We start from the raw sequence: 9,818 nt of genomic DNA, 5'->3' as shown, positions 1-9,818 counted from the left end.
AGGGAAACTTAGCAGCATGCATCTCAACATAGACAAGGTCAATAGGGATTTGTTGGTAGAGGTGGTGGATACTCTCATGTGAGGGGGAGATCACAATTTAGAGGCAGAGGATCCTGTCATACTCAGTCTAGTCATGAAAAAACAAGGATAAAGATTGCCATTATTATAGCATGGCCACATTGTAAAAGAGTGTTGGAAGTAGTAGGTTGATCAAAAAGGTAGACAACAAGGTCATTATGCATCTTCTAGTCATGTAGAGCCTAGGATTGGTGAAAGTTTCTTTGTTATGACTCATGTATGCAACAAGGGAAAACAACAAGGAAAGTCTAATGATGTATGGTATATAGATTCTGGTGTCTCAAACCACATGACATCACATGGTGAGTGGTTTGTTGAGCTGAAATCAGGTGCTAATGGCTAATTATGTACTGGAGATGATTCTCAGCATGACATAGCACACACATGGATTGTTCCTTTGGTTATGCCTGATGGTAGAAAAAAGCACTTGCATGATGTATTGCATGTACCATCGATTACCAAGAATATGTTATTTGTAGGTTAGATGGTTGAGCAAAACCCGCATGTACGATTTAATAGAGATGGCTGCTTCATAGAAGAGTATGGTAGAGGATGTAGATTGGTTGTTAAAGGCCAGAGACATGGCAGGATATTTACATTGGATGCAAACATACCCGAGTTGAATGTTGCTATGTTTGCTCATGATGAGGCAAGTATCCAAGACATTGATGTATGACATATACGATTTGGATATATAAATGTCCAAAAGCTGAAAAATATGTAGCATGAGCTTGTTATAGGACTACGAAGGTTTAAGTATGTTGATTTGGGACATGTATGCTCAGCATGTCAATTTGGGAAACAAGCCAGGTTTCCATTTTCCAAGAATACACAGAATAATAGAAGGCCTCTATAGTTTATACACTCAGATGTTTGGGGACCTGCACATTATGCATATCTATCATATGCATGGAGATTGAAGAAAGAATTGTATGGCTTAAAGCAAGCCCCACGAACCTAAAATGCTAGGATTACTTCCTTCTTACAGACACTTAGATTTTAGCTAGGCAAAGTTGATCACATCCTATTTACAAGGAAAATAGAGACAAGATATGTGAATTTGGTGCTCCATGTAGATGATTTGGTGATCATAGGTGATGACATACATGACATTGATGACATAAAAGCTATGTTGTAGAAAGAATTTCAGATTACAGACTTGGGAGAGCTGAATTTTTTCTTAGGCATTGAAGTTATGCATACACCTCATGGGATATGGATGATACAAAAATAACATGCACAGAATATGTTGGAGAAGTATGGCATACTGGAATGCAAACCCATGGACACACCACTAGAGAAAAATGTAAAGATGGCTGTTGATGCAAGGAATGTGATAGAGAACGTGACTATGTATAGACAGGTGGTTGGTAGTTTGATCTGTCTCACTTTCACTAGACCGGACTTGAGTTACGTAGTTGCTTTGATAAGCCAGTTTATGCAGTAGCCAAGGAAACCTCACCTAGATGCTATGAGGAGGATTTTGGGATATGTGAAGGGTACATTGTCTTATAGACTATTCTATGAGTATGGTAAGCCTGTTGAGCTTACATGTTATTGTGATGCAGATTGGACTGGTTATATGTATGACATGAGATTGACCAGTGGATATGCATTTGGTTTTGGAAGTAGCATGGTCAGTTGGAGTAGTAAAAAAGAACCTACTATAGCTCTCTCAAGTACAGAAGCAGAATACAGGGGTGCAACATTGGCTATGTGTGAGGCTACTTGGTTGGTTAAGTTGATGGATGACTTGGGGATTCATGTGGATAAACCAGTCAAGTTGTATTGTGATAACATGAGCAGTGCACTCTTGGCAAGAAACCTAGTTTATCATCCAAGGTCAAAGCACATAGAGTTCCATTACCACTTCATTATTAGGAATATGGTGTTTGGAGGTAGGATTGACCTCATACATGTGAAGATTGAAGACCAAGTGGTAGATATATTTACCAAATCCCTTGGTAGAGATAAATTCACTCATTTTTTATCACTACTTGGGATACATGAAGTGACTTGAGCTTGAGGGGGAGTGTTGAGATATGCAAGCTTATTCTACCAATACCTATAGACTCTATCCAGGAGTAGTAGATTAGCTGGATGACATGTGTGTGTAATAAAGTCAGTCATACTTAGCTAGTACGATTTGACTAAGTCTCTTTACACTACTTGACTTAGGTTGTAGTACATTTTATTTTGTGTTACTCGGTTAGAATAAGTGTGATGAATAATGAAGAAGAAGAACATTGAGAGTTGTTTGCTCTATGTTGCCCCTGTCTCTCTCTCATCTTTCTAACAAGGAGGAGGAACCTGAATATATAGGGAAAAAAAATGTCCTCAATATGATCAAGCCGACCAACATTTAATGTTGGTTGGCCAACAATAAATGCTAAGTATGACCAAAATGAAGACAATTAAAAATGCCTAAAATATCCTAAATAATGTGCCTAGCCTCTGCATGCACATACTCATAGATGAGCTAATATATCTGCTAACACCCTCTCTTAGATAATGGGTGATCTGACACAATACAATAGCATAATGAGAATGAATCATAAAGCATACAACATAGAACCACCAAGTAGAACCAAGCAGTGGGTGATTAAGCCACCACCAAGGTGCCTCGAAGAGAAACGAATATCAAGGCTGTTCATACCAACTTTTGAAAATAGAGAAGGTCATAGCATATCTCTGTGTCAGTCCCAATGTCTCTCAATAGTAGCATACATGACCATCCTGTCAAAAATACATTAGAACATACGTGACCATGGCTTTGGCTAGAGCACCAAAGAGTCCCCTCATAGCTCAAGACTAGGAGTCAAGCCCGCTCTCTCTGTCAAATAAACAACCCATCATGAACTTGGATGCCAATCCTAGCTCCAGGATGTGAACCTACCAGACTTCAATTGATGCATCAAGGAAGTCCCTCTCTTTGGATCATGTGCATCTATATAGATGTATAGATGAGGTGCAGTTGCCTCATCTCACCACCCTCTCATACTCCCTCTCTGGCACTAGAGAGTCGTGAGGGATGCTGTCATCACCACCACTAGAAAGCAATTGAGGAAGGGGCCATCAACCCCTTCTCGCGATCCAAAGAAGTTGATCATTTCCATGCTATGGATGGAGGATTGGAGTCAGAGGCTGAGGCAAATGATGAATCATCAAAGGATTCCACGTCCCGCATTGTCTTCTTCTCTTTCTTCTTCTTGAAAGCCACTAACTCTTTGCAGTCCTTCCGTAAATGACCTTTCTTCCCATAGTGGTACACTGGGTCTTCAACTTCTTCTTCTTTGAAACCCTCTTTGAAGCTGCAAGAGACTTGCTAGAACCTAACAAAAGTCACCCCTGTAACTACAAATATGTCTCATGCTCAAGCAACATTGAGGTCATATGTGTAAAATTGACAGGAGTCAATGATGTTTGCACCCTCAAAGCATTCGCCACTCCATCAAACACCAAAGGGAGTTTAGAGAGTACGAGTCCAATAAGATGAGCCTCTAAAAGGGTAGATTTCATTTGCTAAAGCTGATCTTGGATTTGGGTCACATGAGATAGAAAAGATTGGATAATATCTTTGGCTAGAATATAATTTATTGGAGTTGTCCATAAAGAGTGACTACCCTCATGGTGGAAGGTGCCACGTATATTAGCTGCAACTTCATCCATACTTTAGAAGATGTCGTGCAAGAGGTGATTAGCGGTAGGACTTCTTTGGACATGCACCGAAGTAAGGCTGAGTAAGCACGTCCATCATTCGAATCCCATGTAAGCATTGCTTCCTCATGGCTGTCTTCATTTTGGTCATATTTAGCATTTATTGCTAGCCGACTTGATCATGTTGAGGATATTTTTATCCTATATATTCAGGTTCATCCTCCTCCTCACTCAGTCACTCATTTTCCATCACATGTGTGGAGATTCCATGGAGAGAGGAGCCAATGCTGTCAGTGCGCACGTAGTCAGTGACTCACTATTGTATGCGACTGTCTCATGTTGATATATGGATTCCATTTCCCAAGCATACATCTGAGTTCTCATATGTATTATTTTCTTTAGTGTTATTTCTTTCTCTTTCTCTTTTGTCTTGTGTTTCAATAGTTTATTACAGCATATGTTTACACTTCCATTGCTTCTTGAAACAACAAAAATGGCCTGATAGAGCAAACACCCAGCCATGGAGGAGATGCAAAGACACCAAAACCCAGCTAGAACTGACATGCATGTGCAGTAGAGGGACTAACGCAGGCTGTACAGATGCTGACATTAGCAAAAACACAAGAAAAATAGATTGCATGGTTGGAGTAGCAGTCGTCTCATCAGTAATGGTCAAAATAGTCGTGAAATCAGCAAAGAAAACACAACACGAGTATAGAATTTGAAATCTAATACATTGTCAAAAGTGGAGCATCAATGGAAGCGTAAACATGTGTTGTAATAAACTGTTGAAAAAAAAAAGAGAAAGGAAAAGAAATAACATTGAAGAACACAACACATATGTGAACTTAGATGTATGCTTGAGAAATGGAATCCATATATCCAACAGGGGACAGTTGCATACAATAGTGGGTCACTGGCTGTGTGGGCATCGGTACTGGCTTCTCTCTCCACAAATTTCTACATGTGTGATGGTAGATGAGTGATTGAGTGAGGAGAAGGAGCCAACATATATAGGAAAAAAATATGTCCTCAATATGATCACGTTAGCTAGCAATAAATGCTAAGTATGACCAAAATGAAGACCATAAAAAATACCTAAAATATCCTAAATAATGTGCCCAACCTTTGCATGTAGAGACTCACATGAGTTGACATATCTGCTAATAGTTTGAAACTGGTTGAGTAGTGGCAGTTAGCTTCCTTCTACTTTTTCAACTTGTTCTCTCTTCTTCTTTGCATGGCTTTAATAATATTTCCTAGAGAGGTGAATGATTTTTCTATTTTTGTAGTGGTTTCTGGTTGTGGGGATTCTGATTACTCATGTTCTTCATGTTCCCAGTCTACTTCAAGTGCAAGAAGTGATGATGATGGTGTTTCCATGGTCTGGGTGGGTTCAGTGATCATCTTTAGTTCATATGTGGAGAGCCCCATTTCTCTCAGTCTCACCATATGTTCTTCTTTCATCATGTTGTATGCTTGTTGGGAGGCCTTCACCTCCAAAGTATGTTTAAGTGCATGCCTAGTGAGTGGCACCTTTTTCTTGTCAATTGTCTATCGTGTCATCATCACATGGCTTCCATACCTCAATTAGGGTTGATGAAACCGTGCTGTTGAACTTGCATCACCGCTTCAACTGGCTTAGCTCTTTCTATTGCCGAGATTCTTTCACATTTTGCTTGCGCTAGATGGGTAGCCATGTTCAGCAACGTGTTCACATTCTGTTCTTCGCACTGACTCACCCTTTCATTTGCTATCTCTAGCCCTTGGTTTTGGCATTTAGCAAGGATTTCCAGCATGGTTTGCTCTTCTTGCCAAGTTTGGGCAAGGATGTTTCTTTGTTGCATTTTATAGTCTAATTGCTTTTGGAGTTAGGCATAGTTATGTGTAGATTTTTCTATCTCATTATCCAACTCCATTAGCTATCAGGTCTTTTGATAGGTCTCCCCTTTGGCTTGCTTCACCTCCTCCATCTCCCTTATTCGTTGTCCCTGGGCTCACTTCATCTTCTTTAATTCTACTTCTAACTTAGCTTTGTATTTTATGGCTTGGGCAGACTGGCCTTTGAGTTGCACGTGGTTTTCTCTTTCTACTTCACATTGTTCTTGCAACTCTTTATATATTTTTTTCTCGTGATTGCCTTTCCTAAGTGTAGCTAGCCAATTCTCTCCTTAGATTGAAAATCTCTATTGTTTTCTATTGTCAGTAAGTGGACTCTCTTTTTCTTTTCTATAGCGTCCAAGGCTAACTTTCTCTCCTCATCTAGTCGATCCCTTTGCTCTTCCAGCTCTTTTAATAGCTTTTCAAAACCTGGTGCTAGACTTAGGGAAGTCATGGGTAAAGAAGTGAGGACCCTTCCACTCTTGGTGTTTTAGGTACCTTCTAACAAGACTTTGCATCTACAACTGCCAACTGTTTGATACCAGTGGCCATGGATTCTTTTGATCTTGCATGCAGTAAGAGAGTGGTGACTTGTGTAGCAAGTTGATAGACCATGCTCTCCAATTTACTTCTAGTAAAATTATTTGATGTTGTGGCTATAAGCAAAGAGAAAATTGTTTTTAGTGGATTCTTACCTTTGTTTAGGATGATTGGTAGTCTAGCTATAGGTGCTATTGCATTTGTGCTTGCCTCTAAAGACCCTCCCAGGTTGAGGTTCATTAGAGCCAGCTCTTCTACTCTTGAGGGTTGCTCTACTGATTTTCTAATCGCTAAGGCTATGTCTTCCTGCTCTTGCTTTGTAAGGCACTCCTCCTCCTCTTGTTGTTTTTTCCTTTGTTCCTCTTCCTCTCTTTTAGAGGTGTTTAGAGGCTAGTGAACTAAGTTTGGCCCTTTTCCCCTAGGCACAATCCAAAATCTTATGTGTGTTGACTAGAACACCATATTGGGGAATATGGAAATTTCCCATAAGTTTGGGACACGTGGTCAAATCTTTGGATTTTTCATAACTTGAACACTATAACTCCAAATTGAGTGGTCTATAGCTCAATAGATTCCAATTTTCAAGTCCTTTCCAATGATAGGTCATATCATATGGTTTTGAGAAACTTATGGACATGTTATCTGAGTGCCACCTTTGTAGTATTAAAAAAATGGGAACTGGGAGAATCCCAAACTCACGAATATTGTGTTCTAGGGTCTTGGAGATTGTTGGCTCGCAAACTTGCTCAAATTATTTTGTGAAACTATATGGGTCATCTCCTTCCTTGTATTTCTCAACTTGTTTTATCACTATCAAGATTTTAGTTTGGCTTCTGGTATTGGGCACAATTCCTAATTTGGCTAGGATTGAGGCAGCTAGCGTAGCACTATTCTGCTCATTGACTGAATTGTTAAGTCAAATTTGAGGTCTCTTTCTATGTCAATATTAACTCTCGGTCCCATGCACCTTGCGAGTGCCAAGATACATTGCATTTGGTTAAGCTCCACCTTTTTGTTAAGAAACACGGATCTAGAGCTATGCTAGCTATGGTGGACGGAGGTTATAAACATAAAACATGATTGGGATAAAAGATTATAACTCAAGTGAATTAGGTTCCAAGATAGATTAACTTGGACTCATAAACACAATCTTGAATGACACAGAATGATAGTATTATTACCTTGAAAAAAGTGTCAACCAAGTACATGCTTTTATAGCTTTTTGGATAGTACCACTGAACCTCACTGTGCATATGGGATTTTGGGCATCTCTTCTTAGAGCTTCTAGAGCATACAAAGCCACGTATGGGCAAGCCTCTTTTGGGCACACATTCAGCCTCTATGGGCATACATCATTTGATTTCTCAACATCCCCCCTCAAATGATGAGTCTCTACCCTTGCTAGCTTTTCCCCCCCCTACATGTAGACATGGACCAGGAGACTAGCTCTTTGGCAGCCTAGTCAAGTTAAGGCTTGAAACTTTACATTCTTGGTAAGGGTTTTAAATCCACTCTGGGAAACAGATCCACTCAGGGAATTCCAGATCCTCTATGGGAATTTTTTGCAAAAACATTTTGTTGATTTGCAGCAGCGGAAAAATATTTTCTTCATCCTTTTTGTTTTGTTGCTTCATTGGCAACCTTTGATATTCTTCGTCTTTTTGGACTTCTTTTTCTTCATGCTGCTTGGATTTTGTTGTGCTTCTTATCCCTTTTTTTGATGTGTGGTACTTCTCTTTTAGTCTTCTTGATACTGTCATTTTGCTTCATGCTTTTATGGCTGCTTTGCTTATTGACAAGCTCTTTTTTTGACATACATGTCATAGATTTTGGGATACATGATTTGTTGGATTTATTTGGTTGGGGCTCATGGCTCATCATTACATTCGTATTTATTGTTTGAGCGTGGTGCAAAGAACTCATTTTGAATACGGGAAGGTCTTACCGTGAGTATACTTAGGCAGTGTCTAATCCCGATTACAAAAAACTTCAGAGAAATTCAGAAAGCACACAATGCTAGTGTCAAAAGACACTTTATGGAAAATATAAAGAAATGGTAAATTACCTTAATCTCTAGGATTTTAATGGAGATGAGTGTGATATAAGTAGGCTTGTGTCAAGGAGGTTTGAAGAGGTAGAGTATGAATGGTCTAGGGTTTTTTTAAAACCTTAGTATTAGTCTTTTAACAAAAAACGAAGTGAAGAGTAATGGAATGTAGAGCTGGAAGTCAAATGCATCGCCATTCAGCACCACAGTCGTCAGAGTTGTTGCTACTCACAACAGTGATGACTCGTCGTCTGAGTCTACATCCACATAGCTATCCATCCCTAGAGTCAAACTCATCAGCACCTAACTTTTTTACAAGATTTATGTTACAAGCTCCACAAGTTGTTGTCACATGGGCACTACCAAGCTTTGCAATCTGAAGAGCATACAACCCAAAACTGCCTGATGCAGCTGTGATAAGAAGGTTTTTTGTTGTACTGGTTCCATCAAGTTTTACACCAGCAACATCACGTATTGATTGCAGGTCTGTAAGCCCTACAACAGGCAAACATGATCCATCTACAGCAGAACATTTTGCTGGCCTCTTGGCCGTGTACTTCAGAGAAGTTGCAGTGAACTCTGTAAAACCATGGGGATTAAGCCAACTAACAACTTTATCACTAGCAGTAAATGTGCCAACTCCAAGGCCAATAGATACTACTTCTCCAACAATGTCAGCGCCAGGTATATGTGGAAACTTCCCAGGCATAAGAGGCCGCAAAATCCCTTTTTGTATTTTCCAATCTATAGGATTCACACTTGTAGCTTCAAGATTTACTAGAATCTCATCCTTCTTGGGTGTCGAAACCGGTACCTCTACATGCTTGACAGTGAAGGGGCCACCACCGTAAGATGAGTACTGTATTGCACACATGAGCTTGTGGGCCATGGCGATGGAAGTCGGCAAAAACTTTGGAAGATGCGTGCAAGACGAAGACGGGCTTGTAAGGATGGATCGATGGTGCTGAGACAACAGGTTGGGAATGATGGTGGGGAGGATGAAGAGCATCATCTCTCCCTTCTCTCTTTTTAGCCTTTGAGAGACAAAAGTAGACCCTTGGACCAAGCTGTCCCCCTTGCCTAGCTCCTCCAATGAAAACATCAATCATGCAAAGAAGAAGAAATCACACTACTAGCTTAGCTCAGCCATGGCTCTGATACCATGTTAAGAAACACGGATCTAGAGCTATGCTAGCTATGGTGGACGGAGGTTATAAACATAAAATATGATTGGGATAAAAGATTATAACTCAAGTGAATTAGGTTCCAAGATAGATTAACTTGGACTCATAAACACAATCTTGAGTGACACAGAATGATAGTATTATTACCTTGAAAAAAGTGTCAACCAAGTACATGCTTTTATAGCTTTTTGGATAGTACCACTGAACCTCACTGTGCATATGGGATTTTGGGCATCTCTTCTTAGAGCTTCTAGAGCATACAAAGCCACGTATGGGCAAGCCTCTTTTGGGCACACATTCAGCCTCTATGGGCATACATCATTTGATTTCTCAACACTTTTTCCTTTTCTTGTCAACTCATTGCGCTTGCATGAATCTTACAATCTACTACAATAAGTCCTTTTCTAGCATTCTTTCCTCTTCTAACTTAG

General features: G+C 39.9%; 1 pseudogene; it reads right to left on the bottom strand.

Annotated features, from left to right (window-relative positions):
• Nucleotides 1-7,320: 7,320 nt before the first annotated feature.
• On the bottom strand, nucleotides 7,321-9,524 carry LOC148016789 (chloroplast envelope quinone oxidoreductase homolog pseudogene; annotated as a pseudogene).
• Between the last annotated feature and the right edge of the window lie 294 nt (nucleotides 9,525-9,818).

This window comes from Lygodium microphyllum, chromosome 23 (assembly GCF_053477565.2).
Source record: "Lygodium microphyllum isolate KBCC chromosome 23, Lygodium_microphyllum_v1.1.10, whole genome shotgun sequence".
NCBI lineage: Eukaryota > Viridiplantae > Streptophyta > Polypodiopsida > Schizaeales > Lygodiaceae > Lygodium > Lygodium microphyllum.
The sequence above is the reverse complement of the archived record's forward strand: the minus strand, read 5'-3'. Positions and strand labels throughout refer to the sequence as shown.